Raw genomic sequence first — 9,352 nt, 5'->3', positions numbered from 1 at the left:
ACATCACAGACATATGTCACATCACATCACGTCACACTCATATCACGTAACATAACAGCAAAATCATAGCCTTTCGATCAGTTCTGTGCTTTTAATAAAGCGGAGCAGTGCCTGGGAGGCCTTCACCATAGACGATCCTAGATCCCTGGCCACAACACCAACTGGAGTCACTCAATAAAGCCAATAACGAACAAGTACGCTTTATATCTGGCATTATTGCCTGGCCAGGCACAAATGTCCACCCATCCCGTAAGCGACAAGCGACAAGAGACGAGGCTGCTGCCTGGAGACTGCTTCAAACAGGTACGTCCACGCACCTGAGGTTACTGCACAAACTGCACCACAAGCTGGACCACTAACTTCATCTTAACATGTCCCCATCCCATGTTCATCTCCAAATCTCACCACTTGGTCTTGTCAACTCAACCCGAAAGTCCCCCTCCTAGCTATTTGTAATAGATTGATGGCAATTAAAGACCATCCCCTCGAAACAGGGTGGTGGCACAATGCTTGGCTTTTTCTCTTTTAAATTTCTTCAGAGTTGTTATGAATTGGCCCATAAATTCTACATTTTCTTTAAGGGGGATGCAGGGCTTTAAGGGTCAACTTTTGAACCATTGCACCAATTTTGAAAAAAAAAAAAAGGATTTTTTTTCAAGGATGGCTTATCTTTTTTTTTATTAGAATATATCTGCTTATATCATCATCATCATCAGCCTGATTATACCCACTGCAGGGCGAAGACCTCTCCCATCTGCTTATATATATTCCTCTTATTCTAATATATTTTGTTTCAACACCTCAGGTCGAACAGAGGAAAAAAAGAGCTGTAGTCATATTGAATAATGAAGTGTTTCAGCTTAAGAAAGCTATCATTTAAAAATCATGAAGATGTACTAACCCTTTCTGATAAGACAACGTCTAGGTAGTTCATAATGCAGGATAAGGCCGCTTACGGGCTCTTTAATACATTTTTGTAAAACTTGAGTACTCCAAAACAAATTTATTATGTTCATTTGTCACAGTATGTCAAATATTTAAAACGTTTTTTTTTTCTTATAGAATGATTAGGAACCCAAAAAGTACATTGTTCTGTTCACAATAAATTTATAGTTCCGAAACCACCTTGATAGCAGCCTTTGGCGAAAGTGTTTGAAAGTGGTAGCTTTTTTTATAGGTTGTGCTCTTGCAAAAAATGCAAGCTGAGAAAAACGAGTTAGATATTTCAGATGACGCTTTTCAAATTTGGGCAACAAATTAATAAACCAAAGTGGCAGAGTGCATTAGTTTGGCCGTCATTTTCAACACGACACTACGCTATGGAGATTGATTCGAGCTGTCGCTTTTTTTTTTTTTTTTTCAGCTTTACAGCTGTCCAGCGTCTGCGTCTGCAGTCGTGAAATGCTTTTCTTAGAAGCTCGCTGGGCATGACTGTTACTGAACACTTTAGTTAGCCAGGTTACCAGTGGTGCGAAAACACCGTTCGAGAGTTACGTTCTACGTTTTAGTCAACCAAAGCTTACATTTCGGTTTACCAGTCAATCCGCTGTTGTCAGGTCCCACAATTTTCTTTTTCGTTCCGTTTTTCTTTTTAGCTATCCGCTGTTCTCTGATTGGCAGGTCATTTTTTCCTACAAAAAGCAAAAAGCAACACTCTATCTTGGCGCTACACTCCACGCTCAGAGTCTTGCACATCATCCCGCTGCGTCTCGAAATCAGCTTTCATAGACGCCTTCGGTAGTGAGTGCGCCTCATCTCGGAAAATAATAATAATAATAATAATAATAATAATAATAATAATAATAATAATAATAATAATAATAATAATAATAATAATAATAATAATAATAATAATAATAATAATAATAATAATAATAATAATAATAATAATAATAATAATAATAATAATAATAATAATAATAATAATAATAATAACTATTATTATTATTATTATTATTATTATTATTATTATTATTATTATTATTATTATTATTATTATTATTATTATTATTATTATTATTATTATTATTATTATTTTCTACTGCGTAGATGACCCCTAAACATGTTGAGAAGATTGTTTAATACACGCACAGTTCAAAACAAAAAAAAAATTTAAAACACGTTTTTGCGCGTGAAAATCGTGATTTAACGGAATTTTTGTGGAGTAACTGAATTTCTCGCGTATCTCTGATTTTGGGTTCAAAAACAAACGGTGGTTGCATGCGATACATTGTACGTTAGTAAATATCACGTTGCGTGCACGGAAATTGTAACGTATGACATAAGCTGGTTGCTTATTTCCTGTTATTTGCTGTCATTTGCTATCATTTTCGCTTAAAAGGGAGGCTGTTGTACGAATCGTAATGACATAAAATGATGAAATAGGGATTGTACTACAGCTCTTGTATGCCTCATATATGACCTGAACTCATCTTATTCGTCGCATGGTTCATTTCGCCGTGAAAACCTAACATAGTAAAATAATAAATTCAATTAGAAATTATATGAATTATCTTTATTACCTCCCTTCACGGTGAGGTCGATGAGAGAGGAGGGGAAGAAAGCCCAAACACAGGCTTGGTGTTTTTTCATCAGCGGAGAAACAGGGTAGCAGGCAGCCGTTCTGCGGCGAAAAAGTTCGCAATGCAAATTCGAAATTGTTCCCAATTCTTAAAGGTCAGAAAAGTGTAAGGGATTCAAAGTGATTGCAGGACCAAAATTTCTCGGCCTCCCTTCCGTTAAAACCCAACCTAATCATTTGTCTTAGAACACTTGCAAAGTTTATTTATTATAGCGCTTTTTTTTTTGTAAATAAAAAATTCCTGTTTCCTATTTAAATTTTGTATTTAAATAATAGGGTATATTGCAGGGTTGTAGATATTCCATGTGCATGTTTTCTCAACTGTGCATCGTAAAAAAAGGCTACACATACAGCATGAGACTTTGGCGCAAGTGTGCTCGAGGGGAGAGGATGACGCGCAAATATGTTGAAAATTACCTATTCTTAAGGTGGGATCCACTTGCCGACCGATTCCGAGTATTGAATAGCAGAGGCATAATGACTGGCCTTTCTTACTTATTCAGCAAGTTAAGTGAGCAGTTCCATCCACAGCAGAAGAAATCTAAAACACTACTGAAGATACAAGATATCAATGCACTTTTCCTTAGAGGCTTCCCTGACAGAGCCAAAAAGCAGGAAAACAAAACACAAAGCGAGAAAATAGAGAAAAACCAAAGGAAGAGGCCCTGACAGGCAGGGCGTTCTTCTATGGTCAGTTACTAGCCTATATTTGCGACAGTTTCATGCGTAACCAAATACTCCATAGGCGGCGCTTTCTTGTAAGCTCGACTCAGCTGTCTGGTATGCGCAGCTGCTACGAATGATCTCACCGCTTATTCGACAGATGACAAAAAACTCAGTGCCTCGCGGCCACTTTCGTACTGCAATTTGTCGGCAGTGAGTAGAAGCTATGGTAGCACCCCTATTCATATTGTTACGTGCTTTGTACGCACGGGGGGTTTATTTAGAGGGATCGGTCCAAACAGGACTGCGGTGAAGCGTACAAACGTCCCTCTGCTCTTATTCTTCTTTCTTCTTCACCGATCTAGCCGACCGTTCTTCATCTTCCGTCGACGTTCTGCGAAGGCGCGTGACAATATACTGCAGTACACTACATCAAATCTTGCGGTAATGCCAGGTCTGCAGATTGAGCTAGAGATATAAGAGTTTTTTCTTTTTTGTTTTGCGGTCTTTGCGGGGCGTCATTTTTTTCTTATTTTACCGATTCTTTTATGTTTTCTAATAGTGAATCATTGAGCATCTTTATAATAGATTAAGAACAGATAGCCACTGTTCTATGTCAGGAAAAAATGCAGGGGGGTGCGAATTTCGAAATTTTTTATTTGGGAACCGAATGGTTTTCCGTATCGTTTCATTGAGCAAATTGTACGACGCATGTACAAAACCGTTCAAAAGAAACCAAATCTGTGCCAATGTTTTCGAACTATGCCATTCAAACAGGGCAAGACATAGTTTCTTTCAATGTTTGCTTCAAACAGGACAAAGCTCCGATGCTGCACAGTGAGCTGCAGAGATCGGTCTGTGCGAGAATGAGTCTTCAGCGTCGCGGCGTGGTCGATTCGTATGGCGGTTATGATGCTCACACATACAATCTTTACGATTAAATACCCCGGCATCGTTTTATCGGGTTTAAAGAGAATTGCCCTGATGCTGTCTTTCGGAGGCCATGACTCAATCTCTCTACCCGTCATCAACTGATATTTCCCGTTTGTCGGTTCGATGGCGTCACGGGTAGGACTCTCCTTCACGCTGACATGATGATGACAGGTTTGGTTTGATGTATGGAGTTTAACATCACAAAGCGACTCACGCAATTTAATACGCCGTAGTTGAAGACTGGAAATTTTTACCACCTGAGGTTCTTTAACATGCACTGAGATCGCACAGCACACGGACAGCTAGCTTTTCGCCTATATCGATAAGCGGCCCGTCGAGCCCGGAATTCGATCCCGCATCCTTAGGCACAGCAATCGAGCGCTAGCGCCTGTACCACTGAGGCGGGACTAATGGTCATTGAGTTAATATTTAATTTACTGTCTTCGTGCTTCGTATCACATCGTGGAAATTCCTTTGCCTCAAATCAATTACCCGTTAGCGTTCTGCATGCTGGCACAAAGCTTAGGAAAGTAGCAACTCAGCGATTTCTTGATATCTGGCTCAATGAACATTGATCCTGGGATACACATTTTTTGGAACTTACGAAATACCCAAGCCAAACTGTCCGACGACGCCTGACTTTCGTTTCGCTCACTGATTGCATATAAGTTCACCCAAGTAATCCCTCTGTCACACGAACACTTTCTGTCCTCGTTGAACTAAATATGCACTAAGGTTTTCAAGAAGGATTGAAGCATCCGGTGCTATACGGGTGTATTGAATGACCTTTGAGATGTTTCCTTCGTATGCGCAAGGTGGCGCCAAGCGTGGGGTCGAGTTTATAAAAATAATTTAAAATAAACAGGCTTATGTTCTAACAATGTTCTATTATACCATTTAGTACGTTGGTGTGTTAATATTTGACTTTCTATTGCATTCATTCACTTCTATATATAGACCTCGAGGATAATAAAGACTATAGTTAAGCTTGAGCGCATTCAGCGTCTATCTGCCAGATTTATTTTGTCTAGTTACCATGTAACATATTCCGTCACAAACATGCTAAATCAGCTCAACCTGAAACCACTTAAAGTACGCCGTCAGATCTATAGGCAGAAGTTCTTTCATATGGCGTACAACAAATCTAGTTTGTCACGTGATACCTATATTTGTGCTGCCCCTCAGAGATCCAATAGACTGATTCACTCCAAAGTAGTTCTTCCATATTTCTCCAGGATCAGACTTTTCTAGAATTCATATTTTCTCCTGACAACACATAAGTGAACTGTTTGCTTTCATTTACTGTTCAATGCGTGAATGAAAACATGTTTGCTGAGCTATTATTACAGAAAATGTTATCTTTTTCTCTCTCCTGGTTGGCTAGCGCTGCTGCCTGCAGTATTTGTAAATTAAAAAAAAAAAACACGAACAAAGAAACAAATGAAGAGGGCGTTGACGCGCTCTCTCGAATGCGCTGAAAACTCTTGAGTGCTTGTGGAAGCGGCTTCGAGCGAAGCAAGCCCGGGCTCGATTGCATTTTAAAGTAGCCTTGTTACAAGTCGAGTTCCATGAGGATTGAAAGTGTTCGTGCGTCAGAAGTATAAGAAAGTGTCAGCCATACTATGGCGTATTTGTCTCCTCCGAGTCGTTACCACACCGTGACTACATGTTCGCTTCTCTGTTGCTTCAACGCTTGGTTGTCAGCTTTCTTCGACAGAGTAGCAGTGTGTGAAGTGAGACACACCGTAGAGGACAACTGCGATTTACCCGCGATCGTGCTTTGAAATCTGAATAGAGATCTGTGGTTTGACTTTTATCGATCGAGATGTAGCCGTCGAAGTTCTCGTGCGTATGTGCGTTTAACGAGTTCACTTAACGCGGCGGAGTGCCTCGACATTTTGGAGCACATTATGTTAGAAAACCACCGATCTAGAGATCTAGAGGGCTTTTTTTTTTCGGTCTTTTCGGGGTTTAGCGGTATTCTATTCAATTCTATTCTATTCAATTCTATTCTATTCTATTTTATTCTAGAGACACCCCTCGGCTCACGCTGGCGCCCACTGCATGCATAAGAGGGCGACCATGCTTAAGACAATACGAGCACGCTCTCCCCTGCGTAGGCGTTTTTAAGTTTCTCTCCCAGCCCGCACATCTCTCGCGGACTTATCTTTCCACCCGGACGTACGAGGATGTCACTGCCGGAGCGCCCTCGCACTGCGCGCCTAGGAAGCTGCCACCGATAAGGTACCCTGTCGCGTCGTTCGTAGCCAGACCAAGGCTTCCCTCAGCCTACCGCGGTAAGTCTCGTTTCTTCGCTTCAATAGGAGCCCAGATATTTTTGTGTTTCGCGTGTCAGCACATTTCTTTGGCACTTTCTCGAGTGTTATTTCTAGTTATCACTTAATTGCTTGGAAACACACTCGAATGGTAAAAATGAACAAAATTTAACTCGCCTGCGGTTTTCTGACATGACCGACGCGCTATGGTTATGTTTATCTAAGTCTCCAATACGTACTCGCGTAAACCGACCCATTGCATTGAACTGATTACCTTATCATCCCATTTTATGAATATCCAAGCAAAGAGTTGAAAGGGCAAGATAAATATGATACGATTTATTCTTCACGAGATATGAAGCACATGTAGTCATAAGTAAGTATGCCGCATTTTTTTATACTTGCAAGGGGAAGTATAGAGTGGATTCACGTGAGTTTTGTACTATCAGCACTCACGTGCGCTGATGCTAGTGCCTGTGCGGACAAATCAGTGTCGACGCCATTGAGTGCTTTGACTACAATGATGGCTCTTCTAAGCTGTAAGGTCATGAGATTAAATTGCTCTTATGATAGTCTCCCCAAATAACCCTTTAATTTGCTTACCAGCCTCTCGTTTATTAATAACCTCTGCAAGGTAGATGTGGTGGTCGGTATACCAGAATAAGCCGGGGCACAAGATTTCTTATCGGTTGTATTATTTAGTTTTCGTTCATTCAGTCACTAGCAATGCCTTCCCGTCATCAGGAATAACAAGCAATTACGTACGTGCACATATAAAAAAATGCCGACACAGCATTGACTACAAAAGCATCCTCTCACGTTGTTTACTATTGCGTTTTGGGAATTAACGAAGATAAAAAGAACCATTTAAGAACTGAAGTTTACCGCTGTGTAAATTTTACTTCTTGTGCTCCACGTACTTAGTTGGAAATATATGGCTTGATTTTAAACAAATAGCTTTGCATCGCCAGTAGACTGAAGAAGGACAACAAAAAGGGGAGATAAACATAATCCGCATCAAAACGGAGGTTCATGTGAAACGGAAAACGATAAGAGCGATAAGGACGCAGACTTGTGTGGAATAGATAACTCTGTTCTGGTTCTTTTTTTTTTTTTTTTTTTTTTTCATTCAGTGTTTCCTCTTCACACAAGTAGTCAGCCGAGAAAAAAAATTCCAGAGGTGAACTTAAGTACCCTTACGTGCGGTATCGGCGGCGAAAACCTTGCATATACGCGGCGCGCTTGGCTCGCTTGATGCTTGGCGATGGTCGCTTTCTCCGCTTTTTGCCTTGACTGTTCGAGTATAGCGCAATTCACTTGCGCTAACCACACGGACACCGCTATGCTTTCTGACGTCTGCGGGGAGCGAGCTGACTTTCCCGAAGACGGCGTGACATGATATCCCTAGCTCATAATTATTTTGATATAATATTAGTTATGCCGGTAAGGCTACCAATGGGGCAAACCGTCCCTAGATTTACTTATTTTTCTTTAGGTTCAGAGAATGTGTCCTTAGATCTAGAAAAATTTGTCCCCAGATTTAAAGGCCTTTTTTTTTCCTAGTTATGACGTCACGTGAGGTAGGACGCAACATCCTTTCACACGTTTTGTTTACAGCTTCCGTTCACGGGATCCTCCCACGGCATTCATGAGACAAGAAAGACTTTCTCCTTATAAAGCTCAATAACCTCCCAATGTCTCAACACATTAGTATTGATTCAATGAGCAGCAAACTACATGGCTAGAATAAAAGCATGTGCTTCCCAAACCAATTTATAACACGAATATCTTACATCAATGGTTGCATACGCAGTACCAGCAGGAACACACAAAATATGCAGTAAGGCGAAGCGAAACGATAATTACAATTATATAAACAAGCATATCATTCATGTGTACACAGAAATTATGTGGTCAACTTAGAATTGGTGTCCTACCACCATCCGCCATAAAATTTAACATATGAATTGACATCGTCAAGAAACGAGAAAAACAAATCAGTACAATACTTAACATCAGGCTAAAAAAAAAAGTAGAATATAGTTAGCAATTAATCGCTGCTTAAAGTTAAATTTAGATACAATTTTACTGCATCCGAAGCGAACCTTCTAAGTTAACCTTTTAAGAGCGAAAAAAACTTGGTGACTTAGTGTTTGGTCGCCATAGTTTATTTGAAATGTGGTTATAGCTTTCCATTTCATTCGGAGGCTATATCTTGCAGGCTTGTCTTCAGAAATTGCGACATCTAATCTGTGCTATGAACATTCCGTGCCAATAACATGTATTCACTTGGCGCTTGCACACAAGGCCAAGCTGAACCAAATGCAGCAATGAAACTGAAAATATGAATGCCTGGATTTCTAAAAATGCATTTTTTTCGCCTCTAGTAAAAACTAAATGCAAAAGGCTTGCAACAAGAACTGTGTTTACAGACAGTCGGTTGCATTTCCAACTTTATGTAGATAACAAACTCTCACTGAATTGCAGCAATTTTTTCTCACATTAAGTTGGAATTGCTGACCTCCCTTGGTGGATAAATAACTGATGGCGTGTAATGTAGAGAAACGATGGATTTCATGGGCTATCTCTCACTGTGCGCTTTGTTGGCTGTCTCTAAAGTTCAGGTGCAAGCTCTTTCGTGCCTTAAATATATGGCAGAGCTTCATTGCTGAGTGCGTCGACTGGCTCGGATGCTGAGGCAGCGCATCCGGTCTAGCTTGTAAGCAACATCCCTCTCTAAAACAATCTATGGCTTGCCGCCCAAAGTTCTCGTGGTGAATAAGCTGATTCGGCTGAGTCGCTACACATGGGTCTTCGTATGTTGCAGTGCTTACGTTTAGTTTATAGAAGGCTGATTCATCTGAATTTCTCAGCATGGGCCTTTGCACGCTTAGCTTCA

Source organism: Amblyomma maculatum, chromosome 3 (assembly GCF_055883805.1).
Source record: "Amblyomma maculatum isolate TAMU_Amacu chromosome 3, ASM5588380v1, whole genome shotgun sequence".
NCBI lineage: Eukaryota > Metazoa > Arthropoda > Arachnida > Ixodida > Ixodidae > Amblyomma > Amblyomma maculatum.
This window is presented reverse-complemented; position numbering follows the sequence as displayed.